The sequence below is a fragment of the Mustela lutreola genome, chromosome 17 (genome assembly GCF_030435805.1).
Source record: "Mustela lutreola isolate mMusLut2 chromosome 17, mMusLut2.pri, whole genome shotgun sequence".
Lineage (NCBI taxonomy): Eukaryota > Metazoa > Chordata > Mammalia > Carnivora > Mustelidae > Mustela > Mustela lutreola.
The window spans coordinates 2,548,857-2,570,471 of NC_081306.1; the positions used below are offsets into that span (position 1 = coordinate 2,548,857).

Below are 21,615 nucleotides of genomic sequence, written 5' to 3' on the forward strand. Positions count from 1 at the left end.
CCGCTTGGGGTGCACCAGCACTGAAACCCTTGCAAAGTCGCCCCCAACCATCTTGCCTGGGCCGCGGCTGAAGGTGGGGCCCCGAGCATGGGGGCACCCCCCCCCCCACTCCTTCTCCCATCACAAATGTGGGAAGCATTTTGTTGCTGCCTGTGTTCAGGACTTCTCCCTCGGGTGAAGAAAGACCCTTTTGGGGCACAGTCGTGAAACCTAAGCATTTGGCCCAGAACTTCTGTAGAACTGGTCTGCGGGACCCACCCAGGGTTTCCTGGTGGGGGCGGTGGGGGGCGGTCCTGAAAAAGCAGGAACCCCCAGGTTACCTCTGTGTGTGTGTGTGTGTGTGTGTGTGCGCGCGTGTGTGTGGCCCGAGAGTGGATGTGAGGAAGGAGGAAGGGGCACATTGAGCGCCGCCTGCTGGCGAATGGAATGGGGTGCCCAGGCTTGGTGGGAACAAGAGAGAAAAGGAAATAATGGTGACATTGCAGGCGGGTTGCAGATCCGCAGCGAAGAGACCGTGTTCACGCATGCACACATGGATGCACACACGCACGCCCGGGTGCACACCCTACGGTGAGTGACCGATTTCTGAAGCTGAGGCTGCACCAGGTGGGTCCCCGGAACAGGAGCCTCCAGGTGGAGAAAGCAAAGTCAGGATCTAGGCTCTCGGGGACAGTGTACCCACCTCTACCTGGCCAGGAAGCAGGGGGTCCACCTGTCCGCAGGAGGAGTGGTTAACAGTCACTAGGAACTTGCATTTTCCAAGAGCTGCTCTTGCTTTGTCTGACTTAATCCTCCCTGTAACAGTTCTGTCTGATGTGTGGATTAAATGCTCGGTAAATGCTAGTTGAATGAATCAACCAGCCCTTGGAACTGGATGTAATTACTGCCCGGTTAGCTCTGACTTGATTTCCTGCCACTCTACCCACTTATCGTGCTCCACGCTGCTCCCAGCCTCTCCAGGCACACCTGCCTCAGGACCTTTGCATGTCTGCGCCCGCTGCCTGAACGCTCTTCACCCAGCATCCACGTGGCTGCCTCCTACCCTCCTACCTCTCCCTCAGGCCTGTATTCTAATAGGCCCTTTCCCGTGGGACCTTCCCCAAACACCTTAAAATTACAGTACCCCCCCTCCCTTCCCTCTCGAACTTTCCCCAAATTCCTACTCACATTCTCTATATACTGCTTCCTGAGTGTGTTTGTTGTCTGCCTTGCCACTAGGATATTTGCTCCTTCAGGCAGAGATTTCCGTCTGCTGGCTCACTGCTGTCCCGTGGGTTCCTGGGACAGGGCCCGGGGCAGCCTAGGTGCTCCGTAAATATTTATTCATCACATGCAAGAATTAATTAGCTCCCTTTGGTCAGAGGAGGAGACTGAGGCTCTGAGGAATGAGCTGATCCCTGTCCAAGGTCATCCGGCAAATAAATGGCAGAGGCTGGATTCAAGTCCAGGCTGACTCTGGAGCCTGGGGTGTGGGTCCTGAACCCTGGCGGGGGCGGGGAAGTGTCCGACTGGTCCTTTTAGGGCAGTTGTCGTCCGGGGAGGGAATAAGGGAGGAAAACAAATTCTTTTTCCCCCAAAGGCCCTGATTAAGAAGAGAAAAACAACCAGGAATTTAGGAATACAGGCAATGCTGAGCATCTCAAAGTGCGGTTCAAACTTGGGCAAGCCTCGCCTCTTCACCAAGGACAGGATGGTCCTACACAAGGAACGGGAGGAAGAAGGACTTTGGAGCTCCCGGGGCAGCAGGCTGAGGGAGGTCACTACGGGGAAGGTAAGGGCGGGTCAGTGAGGTTTGCTCTCGATTCGCTGGGCGGGTAAGAGTCTAGAGGTGCCTCTGGTGATCTCCTCCTGTCCTTTCTGATAGAGAGGGGAGGGGGGCACCTTTATAAATTTATGTTTAGCTCTTAGGTGAGTAGAGGGACAGCAAAGAGATTTTCTCCTCTCTCCTCGTCTTCCTCAATTGCCTTTACCTCCAAATAAGGATTACCTCCAAATAATCCTTATTTGGAGGTAAAGGCAATTCTGGCAGAAGCCAGAGTGGACTATTTTGAGGTGGCCTGAGCGGCCCCCAGGAGCCAGCTGCAGGTAATGGGGTGATGCATTGGGATGGAGGCCTGGCTGGGACATCATTTTCATTGTGCTTGTGCCTCAAGGGATGAGGTGAACTCGTTCTCAGCCTGTGTGTGGGGCTGTCTGCGTGGACCCGTGCCCTGTTGGATGGCCCCGCCCTGTTGGAATCGGCCCGCCCCACCCAGGGTCCTGGGAGTGACCTCTCGGGGCTTAGTACACACCAGGGACACTCGGTGGTTCATGGCTCCGTTAGATGACATAATCAGGGAGTGAATTAACTTTGGCTTTTTTGGCTGTATTTTAAAGGCATGTTTTAAATGGTTTTTTTTACCCCCCCTTCGGAGGCTATGCACTCTTCAGAAATTAAATTTAGACTGTGATTTTATTACCCTTTTTATTTAATTTATCCTAACGGTTGCATTCAAGCTGGGAACCAGCTGTTGACTTTGAAAAAACATTGTTCAATTGGAAGGGAGCGTTTTAAAACTTAATGTAATGGCTCTAAGTAATCACCATAGCAATTACGCTCCATGGCGCGGCGCATCACACGGGGCACAGGCGGGATTGGGAAGGATGCTCAGGTGGGCAGAGGGGAGGCTTAGGCAAGAGGCAGGCATGTGGACTTGGGGGGAAGGGGACGCGGGGGGTGGGGGACACGGAAACCTGCCAGCCACACACGCCTGCATGGGGACTGGTGCTAGCATGGAAGCCCGTTGGCCAGAGTCCCCCATTCAGCCCAGGCTCCAGACTCCTTTTGTCCCCCGCCAGCCACGGCACCCCTACCAAGAGGCTTTGCTCTGTCCCCTGCTCCTCGCTGGGAATAGGATAATACGACAGGTTCCGAGGTCGGACACCATTCAGGGGCTTGAGCTGGACGTGCCTTCATGTTAGTCCCTCTCTGCCTTTGGATTTATCCGTCTATTCACTTAAACGCGGTGGCACATTGCAAGGAAAGTGGGCACAAAATATTCCCATCCCTTTATGTGGTTACTTTGTAACCACCAAGTACAAAGTGTATGTGGTGTATGTGGTAAGTCCACATGGTGTATGTGGTGTATGTGGTAAGTCCACACGGTGTATGTGGTGTGTGTGGTAAGGCCACATGGTAAGTCCATGTGGTCAAAATGGACTTACCATGTGGCCAAAATGACTTACCACAAACAGCCACTCAGGCTTCTCCCGGTAAGAAATGGAGCCTAGCTCTCTAAATCTTGGATCTGAGCTTGCTTAGGGGATGCCCACAGGTTTGGGTTGCTGATGTTAGTCCCTTCTGTCTGGCGTTAGACCTTCTAGGGAAGAAGGCTGGCTGATAAGATACCCGGTAGAACATGCTTGGGCTGGCCCGCCTGGGGGCCCAGAAGCAGCCGGCAAGCATGCTAGGGACCACCTTAGACCCTCCTGCTCCAGGGAGCCCATCTAGCTAGACCTCCCTAGTCATGCGTTGAACCAAGTGACCATTGGCTGGAACCACTACATTTTGGGACAGTTTGCTCTGCTATAAAAGTAAAACTGAATCCACCACCACTGGGCAAGTATTTAATGGCCCCTGACCCACGACAGGCATTGCACTTGGCCGTGGGGATGAAGAGCCCCCTTGATCATGGTTTCTGATTGGCTGGGGTAGGGAGACCATACTATGCTTCTGTCCTGCCCTGTTCCGCAGATGGCATGGTCTCAGGGTCCCAGACTCAGCTCTAAACCCATCCCTAACATTACCCTGAGATGGGCAGTGGGGACTGTCCATAAAGCTTAGCGTTGATGGCATCGGGCTAATGGAGGGGGTGTGTTCAAACCCTCCTTCTCTGTTCCTCAACATTTGTCATCGTAAGCACTGGTGATAGACGAGACAGTCTACATTCCCGTCCCCTCTCCGTGACCTTCAGCCAATGGACTCAACCCCATTAAGCCCCAACTTTCCTATGTATAAAATAGGGGTGATACTAGCCCACTCACAGGATCACCGTCACATAATAGATTCTCACACAGTGAGAGGCTTGGTGCTGTCACTCCCTGAGTGTCCATCTTTGAAAGGGACTGACTTCATGCCCTCTATGGGTATCCACCACCTGGGGATGGTGTAGGGATGAGAAGTGATGAATGTGTTTGGAGGACTCACTGCTGGGCCTCATGTGTGAAACATGCCCCAGACTCAGCAAGGGTCTGCTCGGTATTGTTATCAACCAATCAGGGTGGGTTACCGGGGAATGCTCCGGGCCAAGGCTAGCTTTTCATCCCCAGGACTGACCACTCGGGGTGCTTCCAGCAGACTGTCCCCCATCCTCCCCACACAGGTGCCTTTGCTTCTGTGTCCATGTGGCCAAAATGACTTACCACATACACCATTTAAGAACTTTTCTTCTTTTCTTCTCACTTTCCTTTTATGGAAAACAAATGGTTGTGGGCGCCTGGGTGGCTCAGTTGTTAAGTGTCTGCCTTTGGCTCAGGTCATGATCCTGGGGTCCTGGGATTGAGTCCTGCATCAGGATTCCTGTTCGGTGGGAAGCTGGCTTCTCCCTCTATCACTCCCCCTGCTTGTGTTTCCTCTCTTGCTGTATCTCTCTCTGTCAAATAAAATAAAATAAAATAAAATAAAATAAAATGGATGGCAATAAATAAAATAAATAAATAAAATAAAATAAAATGGCAACTAGTTTCTTTTTATTTATTTTTTAAAAAGATTTATTCATTTATTTGAGAAAGAGAGAGAAAGAAAGAGCATGAGTGGGGTAGGGGAGAGGGAGAGGGAGAGACAATCTCGGGCAGACTGCGAGCTGAGCGTGGAGCCCGAGTGGGGCTCCATCTCACGACCATGAGATCACGGCGTGAGCTGAAACCAAGAAGAGTCAGATGCTTAACCCAATGGACCACCACGCACCCCTCAGAATGGCAACTATTATTCGCTGATCGATTGGTAATGTCTGTCCAGAGTCAGGAAAGGAGAGCTTGCCCCACAGGGCTGGGTGGGAGGAAGTGTCATGATCCATTAGTGATGCCTGCAGGGGAAGGGTGGAGTGTGTTTGGTGCTGCCCCAGACTGCTGGTCCAGGGGCCTGCCTGGCAGCAGGGAAGCAAGAACTCAAGGATGTGCCACGGACAGAGGAAGCTCCACTCTGCTGGGGACAGGAAGAAATGCCCCAGGGGCGCCTGGGTGGCTCAGTGGGTTAAAGCCTCTGCCTTCGGCTCGGGTCGTGATCCCAGGGTCCTGGGATCGAGCCCCACATTGGGCTTTCTGCTCCACGGGGAGCCTGCTTCCTCCTCTCTGCCTGCCTCTCTGCCTTCCTGTGGTCTCTGTCTATTAGATAAATAAAATCTTAAAAAAAAAAAAGAAAGAAAAGAAAAGAAATGCCCCAGAAGACACCCCCCCACTAGTCGCTGCTGGGAAGGGCAGTCCTATGGGTATCCTGGGATATTAACTTTCCAGTTACTTTTGCTGCAGCTGCTTTATCCCCAGGTCTCCTGAATGGAATCAAAGGCCACCCCGAGAGATGGTGGCAGACGATGGCCATAAAAGTTAATGTCCTGAGAAATAGCCTGGAGGCTGCAGCCTCCAGGAGAAATAGCAACTTTAATACAAAATAAAAACAAAGCCAGGCCAGGCCGTCCAGAGGCTCCAGCAGCTGAGGCCCAGGATGGGGTGGGGGTGGGGGGAACACTCGGACCAGAAGTTACAGCGAGGCCAGGATTGAGGATTTCCAGTCCTGACCCCAGCTCTGCTGTGCAAGTGTGTCCTCACACCAAGGACGTCTCCAACACCAGCTGGGCGTCCTATGACTCAACCGTCCACCCAGAGATGGCGTCAGACTGGGTTAGGGCTCCAGCCCACCAGACGGCCCCTACTCCAAACACCCGTTTGTCCAGTTTGGCACCTGGGCTACTGATTGGCTACCAATTGGACGTTCCCACCAAGCCACGCTCGGGGCTGGTTAGTTTGCTGGAGCCGCTCTCAGAGCTCAGAGGAAACGCGTTACTTACCAGATCACCAGTGTATAAGCAAAGAGTGGAACGATTGAAACGCCAGGCAGAAGAGATGCTTAGAGCAAGGTATGGGACAGGGCACAGAGCTTGCAGGCCTTATCTGGGCATCCGTCTCCCTGCGTCTCCACAGGGTCCCCAACCCAGGAGCTCTCCTCTGGGTTTTGATGGCGGTTTCATCACATAAGCATGACTGATTAAATTGCGGCTGTTGGTGATTAATTCCATCTCCAGCCCCTTTTCTTCTCTTTGGGGCTCAAGGCGGGGGTTGGGGGGAGAGGACTGAAAGTCCCTCAGTCACATGGTTGGTTTCCCCATCCTCAGGTGCTTTCCCAAAGTCCCCTCATTAACAGGGAGTCAGGTGTGGTGGAAGGGGGTTTGGTCTGCATCTCAAGACACCTTGATCGCTCCTGTTTCTTGGGGCCGGAAACAGGGACAAAGACCAGACTTATTTCTTACTATAAATCACAATATCCCAGGACGCCTGTTCAAATCATTTTTGGGGGGTACAAGGACCTGGCCTTCGAAATACATGGAATAACACAGGCGTCTCGTGAGGCGGAGACAAGGAGAGAATGTGATGCACTTAGCAAGTTCTTAAAGGCCTGTCAGAAGGAGACCTGTTAAATAAATTACGGTTACCCATAGCCGTTGAAAATTATGAGACAGATTTACAGACATTGTTATGGCATCTCCTCCCATAAATATTAAGTGTAAAAAGCAGGATGATGAACGCCTTCCTGGTGGTGTCTCCACTTGAAGGGGGGAGGGGAAGTTGGGGGGGTGTCTATTAGCGTCTGCTTGTATTTGCACGACTCTCTCTAGAAGGGGAACCCCCTAAAGTGGTTACAGGGGTCCCCTGTGGGGACTGCCAATGGGGACGAGGTGACTGGGGGACAAATCACATTCCGACTCTAGGCCCTCTGATACCAGTTCTATTTATTACCACCGTGATCGCTGCTGGGTACTCGTTAATTGCAGGAAAATGTCCCCAGGCGATCTGGATGCCCAACAGGTTCTGGAACCACCAACACCATCCAGGGCACCAGCCCACTCACATGCAACGTCAGTATCGAGTTTGTGAAGAGCCCTGGTCCCCTAAAGGTTATTTATGAGGCCGGGGGTCTGGGTTTCCCTAAGAGGACTCCAAAACCCTGTGGGCAGGAATGATGTGGAGAAATAGCAGAGATCCAATCTTTCCAAGAGATTGGGTGCTTGCCAGAAGGAAGAAAGGAGCCTGGGATTGTTCTAGGCTGGTTCTGCATGGAGTGATGTCAGGGAGACACAAAAGAGAACGGAGTTCTCCCGCTATTGTGCCGCTGTGTTTCTAATTCTGTTAGTTATCAGGCCTTCTCGTGGGGGTTACTATTGGGTCCCTTGGGGCTTAATCTTCCAGACCTTGCAGCTGCTTGGATGCTGTCCCAGTGAGGTTCCCTGGTGGCTGGTGGCTATTTCCTGGTATTTGGGTACTCTGATCTGCAGGCCTGCTGGGGTGGGCCTGGGACCTGAGTTGGACTTGCTGGAGTTTCCAGGGCTTAGGGACACTTATGACTCTGGTCTCTTTCTGGGCCAGGCTCTCCTCTCCCTGATTCCTTGGTCCCAATCTCAGGCATGGTCTATCCGTCTCTTCCTCCAGATCCGACCTGAGTAGGATATATCTGAGTCTTTTTTTTTCCCCCAGAAAAACCCTTTCCCCTTCTTCAAAGGGTTCCATCTGAGAACTTCCAAATTGCTTCATTCAAAACTGTCACAGTCATCTGGGAGAAATGGGGAAGAGAATTATGGGTGGGCAAGCAGGCCCCAGGACAGTGGGCTGCGCTCAGTGATGAAGGAAGTATTCTTGGGGAGAGTGAAACTCTCTGAGCCTTGTCTAGTTATATTGGTAGTTGTCTGTGGTCTGGGGCATCGTGGCCTGTGTGGGGGATTTGCCTGGCATGTCAAAGGCATCTGGTGGTGTTGGTATCCTCAAGGCACAGCTGACTCCATTTCCTCAACTTGGAAAACCTGAGTAGTGGTGTCACTTACAGAGCTGTGTGTAAAAATGGACAACACTGCACCTGGCTGAGTGCAGATAAGTGTTAGCTGAGTTTGGACTTGGGTCCTACTAGGAGAGGGCACGTCTCTGAAGGGACTGGGACTTCCATCCAGACACGCACAGTTCTTTCCTTCTCCTGGCAACCCGACAGGAGCAGGTGTCTATGCTGAGGTGGGCACCATGGGGTTGGCAGAAACAAAGACTGGACTCGCGGTTGTAGGTTGTAGGGAGAAGAGTTCTTGGTCTGCACCAGGGTGGGCATTGGAGACCTAGATGCATTCTTGGGTAACTGAAACCTTCCAGGCATCATGGCACCAATGCCTAGAGAGTCAGCCAGTTGGATCTCTGGAGGCTTGCAAGACAGAGACAGTGGTCTAACCCTTTGGATCTGGAGGTCACTACAGCACAACTCAGTCTGCTCCCTTCCACCTTCACTTGTCCCTTTGTTCTGGCTGCCGATCTGGGCCAGCTTCCTTCGCGTGTGTGATCCAGAGTCTCACTGACCTCATGAAAACCCTGTAAGAATTTAGGGTGGCATGTGGAAAGCCCTGGAAAGGAATCTATGTAGCCTTGAGTTAGTTTTGGCCCTTTCCTGGACAGAGCAGTCAGAGTGAACTAAAATAAAGCTGATTTCCTCCCTTCTGGTTCCTTCAAGCTCCTTCATCTTTGGGTCCCTTCAGGATTCATAGATGTGAAGAAATTCCTAAATGGGGACACCAGCATCCAAACTTATCCCCTGAATTGTGTAGACCCAAGCTGGAAGGATGAACGCAGAAGAGATCAGGGAAGAACCACCTTTGAGATGGGCTCTGTAGTTTTTCCCAAAGTTTCTGGAGCAGATGTGTTGAGTGACTTCCCCCCAACTGTCCCCCCCCAGCAGCCACCAGGAGAGTGAAGCTTCAGTGCCGCCCAGCAGGCACCACCTCATTTACATGCTGCAGAAACAATTTTTGTGAATTTAATTAATCACAGTTTATATGCTAATAACCCTCAAAATATTTTTATGGGTAAATAATGGTTATTCCCCACTGTGGGGGGAATCCGTTGATTCTAGTGTTCATTTATATTTTATTTCTCATTGTGTGATTAGAGAGTGAGGCTGATGTCTACCATCATGATAGGAGGAGAGAGGAGTGATTTTCATTTCACAGATGAGGCCTGGAGAAAGTCGGCTCTTTCTGGTCGATGATTGATGTCAAGTTGGGACAGCTGGAGAGCCCAATCCCCAACTTTTACTTCTGGGTCTCCTGGTATGACATCATGATTATAATTCTACTATACTCATCATTATCATCACTATTACTTCCACCACTACCATTATCACTGCTTAAAACCAGTTTTATCATCACCCTCACCATCCTGCCACCATTATCCCTACCATCATCACCACAGTCATCACCATCATCACCACTACCATCACCGCCATTATCACAATCACTACCACCATCATCACCATCACCAACACCACCAACACCATTACCACTGCCACCAACACCACCACTACCACCACCCTCACAACCACCACCACCAACAACAACCACCAGCATCACAGCCATCACCATCATTACCACCATGACCATCACCAGTGCCACCACCATCATCACCACCACTAACACTGTCACCAGCATCACCATCAACACCATCATCACCACCATGACCACCACCACCACCATCGCTACCATGATAACCATCATTGCCACCATTATCACTACCATCATCACCACTGCCAACAGCTTCACTAGCATCACCATCAGCACCACCATCACCACCACCAACCACCACCATCACCATCATCACCATCACCACCACCACCACCATGACCTCCACCATTACTGTCACTATCACTTCACCATCACCACTTCCATCATCTCCATCATCCCTGTTATCATCACCACCACCACTATCGCCACCATAGTCTTCAACGCCACTGTTGCTATCACCATCATTACTGCCACAACTTAGCATCCCAACCTTAAGTACCATCCTCTGCTTTAGAGATGCTTCTTCATCCCATCCAGAAACCCCAACCTTTTTGGGCCTTCCCTGTCCCACTTTCCCTTTCCCAACATCTCGCCCTTTCACATCGAATCCAGCGCTGAATACCACTGATTCTACCTCCTGCACATCTCTTTGTTATGTTCTCATCTTTACATATATATATGTGAATAAACAGATATTCTCTATATATATGTTCTCATAATTTCTCAGTTGATCTCCTGCAAAACTGGTCCATTTCTAGCCAGTGTGGTGCTGGAATGTCTTCCTAATATGAAAATCTGACTTCTGTTGATTAAAACTTTTTCTTATGGCCTCTTCCTCATCATTGGTACTCAGCTTGAGTGTTATATAAACTATTTCTGTAGAGAGTAGTCAAGATACCTCATATTGGCTTAAACATTTTTTATTGTAATGTTACTCAGCTATTTACAAACAAAACCAGGTACCACTTATTCTTCATGCAAATTTAATCCACCATTCATTGTAAGATACAGGATTCTTTCAGAGGGAAAAAGTGCTGTCGGTTGTACTTTTTTTTTTTTAAGAATTTATTTATTTATTTGACAGACAGAGATCACAAGTAGGCAGAGAGGCAGGCAGAGAGAGAGGAGGAAGCAGGCTCCCTGCCGAGCAGAGAGCCTGATGCGGGACTCGATCCCAGGACCCTGAGATCATGACCTGAGCCAAAGGTAGAGGCTTTAACCCACTGAGCCACCCAGGTACCCCTGTCAGTTGTACTTGTAAGAGGCCATAGATTTTAAGATGGATCCTGATTTCAGAGTCAAAATGTGACAAAAATTATGTTTTAGACTCAATGACAAAAGAAGTTCCTAAACAGCGATCAGACACACACACAAATTAGGAACTATGTACAAATAAAAGTGATAAAATTCAAATTAGTATTGTTTACCTGACATGATTGATGATGTAGTCTTGGTGAAGCTAATTTGCCACTTACTAAAAATGAATTGCTGTTCTAGCCCAGGTTTTCTTGAGTTCTACTGCTTCTCTTATTTTGGGGCTGGGAGAAGTAATCCTCCTACTTTTTTTCCCTAAGAACCTTCATTGCCAAAGCAGGCCACCGATTGGCCTTTATCTGGCACAAACACATCATTTGTGTATCGGTTCTACATCTCGTTCTACGCTGGTTGTCAGGGGAATGATCCAGAATGTGCTGGTGTTGGGTGAACACACCGTAGTGTTAAAAATCCTTGCTGAGGGGCGCCTGGGTGGCTCAGTGGGTTAAAGCCTCTGCCTTCAGCTCAGGCATGATCTCAGGGTCCTGGGATCGAGTCCCACATTGGGCTCTCTGCTCACCAGGGAGCCTGCTTCCTCCTCTCTCTGCCTGCTTCTCTGCCTACTTGGGATCTCTCTCCCTATCAAATAAATAAATAAAATATTAAAAAAAAAAAAAAAAAAAACCTTGCTGAGGGGTGCCTGGGTGGCTCAGTCAGTTAAGCGGCTGCCTTCAGCTCAGGTCATGATCCCAGAGTCCTGGGATCGAGTCCTGCGTTGGGCTTCCGGCTCCACGGAGAGCCTGCTTCTCCCTCTCCTGCTTCTCCCTCTCCCTCTGCCTGCTGCTTTGCCTACTTGTGCTCTCTATCTCTCTGTCAAATAAATCAATAAAATCCTGAAAAAAAAAAAATCCTTGCTGAGCACTCATAAATCCCTAAGTATAAATCGGCAAATTCTCGGGGATTCTTTAATGACACTTTTAGACACTGGTTGTCAAGATAAAGTCTCCATCTCTAGTGTGACCAAGCCCTGTCTCATTTCCGGCTCTGTCCTGTGCTCTGCTGCGGCCACAACCCGCTCCTTGCTGGTCCTGGACACCATGCCCTCCTCTGTTTCCAGGTCTTGGTGTTTGCAGTTCCCTTTATCTGGACGGCTTTCCCCACCTTGTCTGTATGGAAAGTTCTTCTGCACTCTTGAGGCGCCATCTGCAACTCAGTGAAGGCTTCTCTGACATCTCAGTGGGGGAATCTGGGTTTTCCAGGTCGGAACATTGGCCTCATTTTACAATCCCTTGAGAATGCGGACTTTGTCTGTGTGATGCTTAATACAGCGATGGGTACAGATGAGAGACGAGAGAGATGGAGTGAAGAATTTCCGTTTTTCCTTTATTACAAAAGTTATGCGTGTTTGCACCCGAACTCCAGCCTCTTCTCTTGTCCTCTGTTACCTTTGCCAATGCTCGTCCACCCCCTTCCTCCCTCCCTGTCCTTTCTGACCTGTCCCTACACACCCTCCTTGTCCTTCCAGATTCTCTCTGAGTCCCCTCGGGCTCTGTCTGTCCCTCTGTCTCTTGCTCTATTACAGAATCCCTGCAAGGTTATATTAGCTCAGACATCCCTGTCTTGGCTGGAGCCGGCTAGCAGAGCTGGGGGTCCCCGAGGGCCGTGGGGTGCGCATAGGCATAGACCGTCTCTCTGGGGAAGAGAAGGGCACCCCAGGGATGCCTCAGAGAGCGGAGGTGAGGATAGCCCTCTGGGGAGCAGGGGTGCCCCTTCCTAGAGACTTTCTAGGTTCCTTCTTACAGATGCTGAATCCCTTCCGAGACTCAAAAGGGTCAACGAATGCAGAGAGAGCTACCTCGCCCCTTTGAGCCTCCGCTGTCCATTACTGAGAGGGGGTGATGGTAACACAGGGGTCTGGCAGGGCTGCGGGGAGACATGGGAAGAGCACATGTGTGATGCCGCTGGGCACCGTGGCCGACATAGGATGTGCTCAACAAACACAAGCTTCCTATCTCCGTTTGTCCACTGCCTTTGGAAATAAAAAGGCTTTTTGTGTCTGAAAGCGTTGGAGGAGAAAGTAAGAAATCTGGGTTCTAGCCCCCTTTCCCCCATGTAGACTTTGGGCATAGGACGTCACGTCTCTGACATGTCATTCTCTCATCTGTGCTGGGAGGAGGAGGAACAATAAAGCCAAGGGGCTTCTCAAAGTTTTGGGAAGACGGACTGCAACGAGCTAGCATTTGAGACGAGATGATCCTGGCGCATGGCCAGCGACAACTAGCGCGATTGCTGCGTTCCAGCGTTCCAAGTCCGATCTGCTCTCCCCTTTATTTCTAGGCCATCGGCAAGAACTTTTCCACCAACACGGGGGGCACCGTTAAAGCAGAGGGCTTTTATTTTCCTGACCAGTTGCTTGGGCACTCACCCGCCTTTTTTGTTTGTAACCTTTTTCTCAAGGTTTTTGCTCCCTGCCCTGACCCTGGATGATCTCGGAACCCCAGAGGATTTCTTAGTTCCAACGGGAACCTGTCCGCCTTCAAGGCAGGCACAGCAAGGACAGGAGTCTGGTTGGTCCCTTGTCGCAGCTGCTTCCTTCCTGGTCCTGAAGCGGTCGCCGGGCAGGCTAGGTTTTGCATGGCCTCCTGGATGCTCTGTCCTGTACAGGATGCCCACTGGGAGAGGAGGATGCAATTTCTTTAGTGCTGCATGTGGCCGAGAGTTACACGAACTGGACCCCAGTGTTACGTGTCGATGGCCCGTTCATAGACACAGTCACGTTTTGGGTGTAAGCTGGACCTGTGAGCACTTTATTTTTTAATTTTTTAAAAAAGATTTTATTTATTTATTTGGCAGGCAGAAATCACAAGCAGGCAGAGAGGCAGGCAAGGGGTGGGGAGCAGACTCCCTGCCGAGCAGAAAGCCCAATGCGGGGCCCGATGCCAGGACCCTGAGATCATGCCTGAGCTGAAGGCAGAGGCTTTAACCCACTGCGCCACCCAGGGGCCCCTATTTTTTAATTTTTTAAAGATATATTTCTTTTAGAGAGAGAGTGTGCGGTGGGGAGGGACAGATAGAGGGGGAGAGAGAATCTCAAGCAGGCTCTGCGCTGAGTGTGGAATCCAAAATGGAACTTGATCTCAGGACCCTGAGATCGTGACCTGAGTTCAACAGATTGCACCAGCCAGGAACTCCAATGAGCACCTTAAATATTATTGCTGCCTCCTGCTTCCCCTTTGACATAATTACCAGATAGCTATTTGGACCTAATTATTATTATTATTTTTAAAGATTTTATTTTTATTTATTTGACAGACAGAGATCACAAGTAGGCAGAGAGGCAGGCGGGGGGCGGGGGGCGTGGGGCGGGCGGGAATCAGGCTCCCTGCTGAGCAGAGAGCCCGATTCCGGGCTCGATCCCAGGACCTTGAGATCATGACCTGAGCCGAAGGCACAGGCTTAACCCACTGAGCCACCCAGGCGCCCCTCGTACCTGCCCTTCTATTGAAGGCCCCCCTTAGTGATTGCAAAATGTCATCTCTTCCTAGCCATAGTGTGCTATAACTGGCAGCAGAGGACTTCTTTCTCTAAGTAAAGTTGAGGGAGGAATCCACATGTTTGATATTCTCCATTAGAGTCCTACGACACTCCTACCAATGGAGGACAGAGTACACTGCATTGCTCACAAGGTAAAAAGTGTGGTCTAGACCTAAGATAGAAGCAGTACCTGTACTGGAAAAAAGACAGAAATTGTATCTGTGGTGGAAATCAATGGCATTTGCCTGATTGCCCCTTTAACCCTCAAAGAACCTCAATTTTCTTTTTGGGAACCACTCCTGCCCCCTGGTCTTCATCTGTGTGGTTTGGGCCAGGCTGAGCCTACTTCTGTCCTCAAGGGGTAGGAATCTAACCCTGTTCTAGCCAGAGGACTGAAACTCCTTGGTTGGAGTGACCGGTTCAAGGGATCCGCACATGACCCAGATAGGGCCAGTGAGAGCCCCACCTGAGATTTTGGCTAGAACAATGGGATGAGAAGCACCCTTTTTCTGTTGGGAATGGTAAGCAGGCAAGACAGAAGCTTGAAGTAGCCAGGATTCTCTCTTAACCAGCAAGAGGACAAAGCCAGATTGAGAAAGAAGTCAACTCTGCAGCGAGCCAAGCCAAGACATAGAGAGATGCTTAAATAATTTTTTGAGCACCTTGATCCAACTATGCCTGAAGCCAACACTAGTAATGGTCTTTCATGAGCCAGAACATACCTATTTTCTCTTTAAGTCAGTTTGAGTTGATTGGTGATTTTGGTCATTTAGTGTAAGAGTGTTACATTAGATTGGAGACATTACCCTAAAAGACAGGGAAACAGGCAGGCAGATGATCTCTGATAATTAAGAACTTCTTCCCACCTCTTTACAGGGGAGAGCCACCCCACCCCTCCCTGCTGCTTGTGGCTAATACAGCCAGGCAGGCTGCAAATATTACAAAACGTCTGGGGGAAAACGGCATTGTTCCCAATTTATGTTTTTGCTTCCTTTCCTGTCTCCTGCATTTTCACTTTTATTTAAGGCTGTGTTCAATGTTGTAATTACTTTTTTAATCGGTAACGTCTGAGTCTGGGGCGTGTGGCTCCCCGCCGTCGGGAGGCCCGGCCCCGTAAACAAACACTGGCACTTTAGCTGGAGGCTCCCACTGAAATATTGCCCTAAATAAATAAAAGGCAAATTAGATATTGGAAAATAACTTTAAATTACATTTGAATTCTTGGGGAATTACATATTACATCTGCATTCAGGACAAATGGGTTTACCGTGAATAATCCGTCTGGAGTGAGCGCCTGGGAGAGGAGAGAAGTACTGGGCGCTGGGAGAAGGGAGGACCACAGCAGGGCTTTCCAAGGATAGCGAGTGAGGCATCAAACAGAGGGGGCTTCTTGAGGGGGGACGGCTGGTGTAAATCCTCAGAAACCTTGGCTCTGCCTGTGGGATCTGCCAGAGAAACGGGGAGTCCCTGGAAGGAAAGCCACTAGGCTAATTGAACTGGGTGATTCTCCTGGGCGTGGAAGGGGGATGCTGACATTATTATGTCCTTGCTGTGTACTGGGTGCCCCACAAACAGGCAGCTAGCTAGAGTGGTTGCCAACTTCGGTGACAGGGATCTGGGTACCGATGCCAGTGTTCTCGCTGTGCTGACCAGTAGGGAGATACTCGGCATCAGGGGACTTCCGTCTCCTGACTTGGTCACTGAAGAACTTCAGGGCTGCGAGGGCTCTACGTCTTAATAGCAAGGGCTTGGCATCCGTCTGATTTGGGTTCCAATCCCAGTTCTGCCCCTTCCCACCAGGTGCCTTTGGCCAAGCCGCTTCCCTCGCCAGGCCTCGGTTTCTCCGTCTGTGGAATGGGGATCGTGCCCATAGGAGCTGGTCTCCAGGAGCTGCCAAAGGATGTTGCTTGCTTCGCGTAATTGCGTTCACCGAATGGTAATGAATATAATTCAGTCTTGTTATCTGTACGACGGTCTTGTGTAACAGGATGTTAAAATCGAGATTCCAATTAGGCACCGAGATAAAATAGATGTGCCGTTGCGGAGTGAGGTGTCAATTCACTAGAGGCCGATGCTTGGAAAGGTGTAGCCCAACTCCCAACCCCCTGTGCCTGCTCCAGAAAGGGGAGGGACTTGAGCCCGGTGAGTTCAGGGATCGGTAAGGAGAGCCTGGCTGGATTCAGCCCCTTGTACCCCCCACCCCCGTAGAGGACACCCTTGGTGGGGAGCCTTCCCTGTCACCTGCAAACAGCCATCCTGTTTGACCTCCACGCACAACGCTGCCCGCCCCTTGGTGGCATCCTGACCCATGTTTGTTCGTGGAACGTGTTGCTGGGCTCTGCTGGCCTCTGTGTTCATCATTCTCCGTCCTCAGCCTGCCCCTTTCCTAGCTCGGGGGCTCTCGGCCAGCTGTCCCGCCCTCCAGAATCATGGAAGCAGACTCTTCTAGAACAGCTAAGGAACGGGGAGCCCGAGACGCTTGATCTTGGGATTGTGAGTTCAAGCCCCACATGGGGTGGAAAGATTACCTAAAAATAAAATCTCAAAAAAAAAAAAAAAAAAAAAAGTAAAAGCAGTCTCATTACCCCAAGAAGATGTCATCACCCCTTAGCGGTCACTCCCCAATCCTCCCCATCTTCCCCTGTCCACCCCCCACCCCGACCCCTAGCCATAGGTCACAAGTAATCTACCTTTGATCTCTGTAGATTTGGCCATTCTAGAAATTTCACATGAATGGGACCATCAATACGGGGTCCTTTGAACCTGGGTTCTTTCACTGAACATCTTGTTGTCAAGGGTTATCCAGTCGTAGGATGACTCAGCAGCTCGTTTTTGTTGTTGTTGCTGCTGAGTCGTATTTTATTATACGGATATACCATGTTTTATTTATTCCTTCACCAGCTGATGGAAATTCGGGCTGTTTCCATTCTTTGGTTATCGTGAATTCTGCTGTTGTAAAGATTCCTGTACAGGAATTTTTACAAAGATTATTTATTTATTTGAGAGCAAGAGAGAGAGACAGAGAGAGCACAAGCAGGAGGAGCAGCAAAGAGAAACCAACTCTCCACTGAGCAGGGAGTCCAACGTGGGGCTTGATCCCAGGACCCTGGGATCATGACCTGAGCCAAAGGCAGACACTTAACCTACTGAGCCACCCAGGTGCCCCTCTATGTTTAGCATTTTGAAGACTGTTTCCGAAGTGGCCACACCATTCTACGTTCCCTCTGGGGGGTGGGAGTGTCCCTACCCCTTCACATTCTCACCACTGTCTATCTTGCGGATTTTAGCTTAGCTGGTGGGTGTGAGACAGCCTCTCCTGGTGGTGGTGTTCAGCATCGTCCCCAGGGATAATGTTGAGCCTCTTTTCACAGCCTTCTTGGCCCTTTGTCTATCTTAGTTTGGAGAAGGGTCTATTCAGATTCTTGGCCCATTTCAAAAATTGGGTTATTCATGTTTTTATTATTGAGTTGTGAATGCTCTTTACATATTGTAGGTACAAACTAGCGATGGAATTGATAGCCTTTTCCTCCCATTCTGTGGGTGGTCCTTTCTCTTTTCTAATTAAAAATTTTATTTTTATTTATTTTTAAATTTTTTCTGTCATCTCTCCATGGGGCTCGAACTCACAACACCAAGATCAAGAGTCGCATGCTTTTCTGTCTGAGCCCACCAGGTGCCCCTTCCCTTTTTAGATGGTGCTCTTTGAGGTACAATGTTTTTAATTTTGATGAAGTCGGATTCATCCAGTTTTCTTTTGTTGCTTATGATTTTGGCGTCCCAACTCAGATCCAAATCCAAGACCACCACGATTTTCTCTTACGTTTCTTTGAAGCATTTAGGTCGTTTTAGCTCTTACAGTTAGGTCTTTGATCCATTCTGAATGATTTTTGCACGTGGTGCAAGGAGGCAGTTCAACTTTGTTCACGCTTTTGCATGTGGATTCTGGTTGCCCCAGGACCATTTGCTGGAAAGACTGTTCTTTGTCCATTGAATGGACCAGCACCCCAAATCCATTGGCCATAGACATAGGGGTTTATTTCTGGACTCTCAGTTTGGTTCCACGGATGTACAACGTCAATACCATAATGTCTCCATCACCGTGGCTTTGTAGTACGTTTCGAAAGAGGGAGGCTGATTCCTCCAACTTCGCCGTCTTTTTCGGGAATGTAAGACTGTATTCTGGGTTCCTTGAATTTCCATGTGAATTTTCAGATACACTGAGTCAGCTGGGTTATTGACAGGGATTGAGTTGAAACTAGATCCCTTTGGGAATTCTTGCTAAGGTGGGGGAGCTCTACTAAGTCTTCTGATCTATGAACATGGGATGTCTTCTTATTTCTTCCAGTCTTCCTTAATTTCCTTCAACAGTGTTTTGTAATTTTCAGAGTGTAGTAAGTTTTGCGCTTTTAGTTACATCAGTGTTCTTTTAAAGCTCCCTCGATGATTCCAGTGTGCCACCAAGATTTCATGGTGATGTCAGGGGCGAACATGCCTCCAGCGCCTTTATGCCAGGCCCTGTCTTATCTCAGTTATTCCTTAGAATAATCCGAACGACTGCAGAACCCCAGGGCTTTTTATAGGTGAGGAAGTTGAGGCTCACTTGACACACAGCCAGCAAGGGATAAAGCTAAGATCTCTGCTCCCGTCCACGACTCCAAGCCTGGCTTCTTACCCTCCTGCATGGAAGTTCCCCACCTTTCTAAGCACAAACATTTCAAAGCACCCCTAAGTCATTACACACACAGTTCCTTTTGCCTGAAACCCTCCCTTCCTCCTCCTACTCCATTTTAGCCTTTGGTAACTTCGCTCAGACTTTTGTACTTTTCAATTCTCAGTTCGGTGTCACCTCCTTTCAGTGGCTTTCCCTGAGTGTCTTCTTATCGCTCTGCGAGGGAATGAAGCTGTCTCTCTTGGATGGGGCTCTCTGTGCTGCTGGACCTGCCTCTGCCACAACACGTATCCTGTATGACAATCGACAGTGTGGCCGCTTCAAAACGCTCATCCCTCTGCTTGAAGGACGTCTGGCTTGTGGTGCAAATGATAATGTGTGGCTTTTAAGACTGCGTCAACCGTGGCCATGCAGCTTCTGCTGTGATCTCTAGAAGTATTGCTCTAGGAGCCCTAAGCCATCCTGAGGGACATCTAAGCACCCTGTGACTTCCCTGCTCTAGAGGCACATGTTAAAGGCTCTGGGTGACAGTCTCAGTTCAGCCTTTTCTTTAATGCTAGCAGCATGGGCACCAGAACTGGGAGTGAAGAAACCACTGAGGAAATGGATCCTTCAGTCCGCTTTCATTCAAGTCGCCCCAGAGGAAGCCTCAGATATCAGGGAGCAGAGACAAGCCATTCTGACCCTGCTTTTTCTGTATTGCTGGCCCGTACACTCCACCACCCTCCTAGTTGTTGCTCGGCGCCTCTATGTTTCAGAGTGGTAAACCACGTTGCGGTAGATAACCATAGCAACTGGCTTGTGTGTCTGCCTTTTCCCACTAGATTGTGAACTCTTTGAGGTCAAGACTGCATCCAACGCCTCTTCCTATTACTTCTTCCCAGCACAGGGCTGACCCAGGATTGGTGCTTCTCAGGGTGTGTTGAGTAAAGGAATAAAATCATGTATGACCTGTCCCACTAACATGGCAGCCGTGTGCCATCTTGAACCATGGGGAGGGATACGCCCACACCCGGAGCTCCAGGATTTTCTTTTTAGGGATTTATCCTTTAGGTACCCGTTTACACTCCCAAAGGAGTACACACAACGAGGTTCACCTCAGTGCTCTTTGTAAGAGCCAAAGTATCCATGAAATCATTTATAAAAAGTGTTAACAGGAACGGGAATTGTGTGTCTGGGAATGGAGCTGAATTTTCACGAGCTATACGATAATACTTTCTGAATTTTGAAGTATGTATTCTATTACCTCTTCTAAAATAAATATTAATGTATGTGCTGCCCAGTTTGACTTGGAACAGAATTAATAATCTTCTTGAAATGGACTCCATTTTAAAAATAAATACATTTCTTGGGAAAGGAGCACTTACTTTGGTATCCCACATGGAAAATTGGGGTCATTTGCCCTACAGAGGAGATAATCACGAGAAGAACAGCGTTAGGAACGGAGAGCATTTTGTAGGCTCAGTAACATGTTCTGTTTTCTCCTGCAGGCTCTGAATCTGAGGCCAGCCACTTATTTATTGATCAAGGAGATGAGCAGTGTCAGAGAGCTGTGAAAGGCGTATCCCCCCAGGCTGAGACCAGATGGTTGGGATCATGGGACCAGTTCTGGCCGACGGCCCGCGAGTGGCCGCAATCGTTGTTGCTTTGGGGTTGTGACAGTTAAGTGTTGGTGGTCCTCTTCAATCTCTCTTCCGCTTGGAGGCCATGTGCTCCAGAAATCAGAGCTCCAGACTTTGCATGGAGAATCGGATGGTGTTGGGGTTTGCTGAGATCACGATTGGCTGGCTTCCTCTGTGGCTCGGCGTAAGCTTTTCTGACTTGCAGAGTGCGTGGCCCACCCGTGGGGAAATACTGCCTACGAAGAACTCTTTATCTGTATCAGAAGAGCAGAATCACATCCCCTTCCCAGCTGGGCCCCCTGTTTTCTTCTTCCTTCTATTCTCGTCCTCCTGTTCCTCTTCCTCACTTCCCGGTACATCCCACTAACATCCCAGCTCTCACTCCTCACCATCACTCTGGGCTTTACTTACAGACTTGTAGTCTATTCAGCTTCAAAGAAACCTCTGCATTATTTTAGTCAGGCCAGCCCCCTAGTGGGAGTCACCTCTCCGCACCTCGGATGGTATCTACTTGCATACCTGCCGGGACGGGAGGCTCACTTCCTCTCAAAGTGGTTCCTTCCCCCACTGGGCAACACCATCCGGGAGGAGCTTCTTGGGATTCATTGAATAACACTTGCACCCCTGGCCCTTGCTACTTGTCCCTGTTAGAATGCCACAGAATTGCTGTCCCTGGCCCAGGACAGCCTTTCAGAAGCCCGGGGCCCCTCGAGATTTCTCTTTCCCAGCTAGTGTTTTTCAGGGTGCAAGGAAGACATATGCCCTGTGGGGGCTCCTGGCAATGTGCCCTGTGGTGGCAAGGAGTCTCAGTCCAAGATTCGGATGTGTAAAGATGCTGGTTTTTCTTTTCTTGTCCTTACTTTTCTTTTTTAAAAAGATTTTATTTATTTATTTGACAGAAAGAGAGAGAGAGCACACAAGCAGGGGGAGTGGCAGGCAGAGGGAGAGGGAGAAGCAGGCTCCCCATGGAGCAAGGAGC

General features: G+C 49.6%; 1 long non-coding RNA gene across 1 annotated transcript; it reads left to right on the forward strand.

The window, feature by feature from the left end:
* Window positions 1-473: 473 nt before the first annotated feature.
* Window positions 474-20,269, forward strand: LOC131819735 (uncharacterized). Its single transcript, XR_009349306.1, has 4 exons — window positions 474-570; window positions 1,580-1,771; window positions 16,146-16,281; window positions 19,202-20,269. It is a non-coding gene; the product is annotated as an uncharacterized LOC131819735 (long non-coding RNA).
* Window positions 20,270-21,615: the final 1,346 nt, after the last annotated feature.